Source organism: Seriola lalandi, unplaced genomic scaffold (assembly GCF_002814215.2).
Source record: "Seriola lalandi dorsalis isolate HSWRI2012SDOR001 ecotype SW California unplaced genomic scaffold, Sedor1 jcf7180002054901, whole genome shotgun sequence".
Taxonomy (NCBI): domain Eukaryota; kingdom Metazoa; phylum Chordata; class Actinopteri; order Carangiformes; family Carangidae; genus Seriola; species Seriola lalandi.
The window spans coordinates 7,203,058-7,203,660 of record NW_019525453.1 but is presented as its reverse complement, the minus strand read 5'-3'; the positions used below and the strand labels follow the sequence as shown (position 1 = coordinate 7,203,660).

The window sequence follows — 603 nt, the reverse complement described above, 5'->3', positions numbered from 1 at the left end:
AGGCATAAACCCCCCCCCCCCAAAAAAAAAAAACAGTAAAATCTTAAAATTGACTCTAAAATGAACAAGTAACCAGCGAGAACTGTGATGTGTGATGCGGCTGCGTGTCTCAGAACATGTTAACAGCAGCATTATGTATCAGCTGTCGTGTTTGGGCGTTTCAGATTCTGCTGATACCAGAATAAAGAGCGTCGCAGTGGGTCAGTCTGGAGGAGATAAAATCATGGATGATCTTCTCTAGGTCTGCAGATGACAGGGCCTGAACCGGGCTGAACATCTCCGTCGGACAAAGCAGAATCACACACGCTTCATGAAAGTTTTTGTGTTTGCAGGTTCATCCCTGAATCTCCAAGATGGCTTCTCTCTCAGAACAAAAAGACCCAAGCTGTGAAGATCACAGAGGACATGGCCAAAGAAAACAAGAGGACTCTCTCCAAAAACATCGAGGTAGCTGACACCAGATCAGTCCAGACCAGAGTCCAGTTCATCAAGTCAGTTGTAGAGAGGCGAGATCTGTGCGTCTGGTGCCACAAATACAGTTTAGAATAAGACACATACTTTGTTATCGCAGCTGCGAGTGCAAAGACTGTGTTTCATGCTGTT

The 603-nt window shown here is 45.4% G+C and overlaps 1 protein-coding gene across 1 annotated transcript in view; it reads right to left on the bottom strand.

Annotated features, from left to right (window-relative positions):
• The window catches only part of afdna (afadin, adherens junction formation factor a), a 107,633-nt gene that overhangs the window by 27,400 nt on the left and 79,630 nt on the right, over positions 1-603 (bottom strand).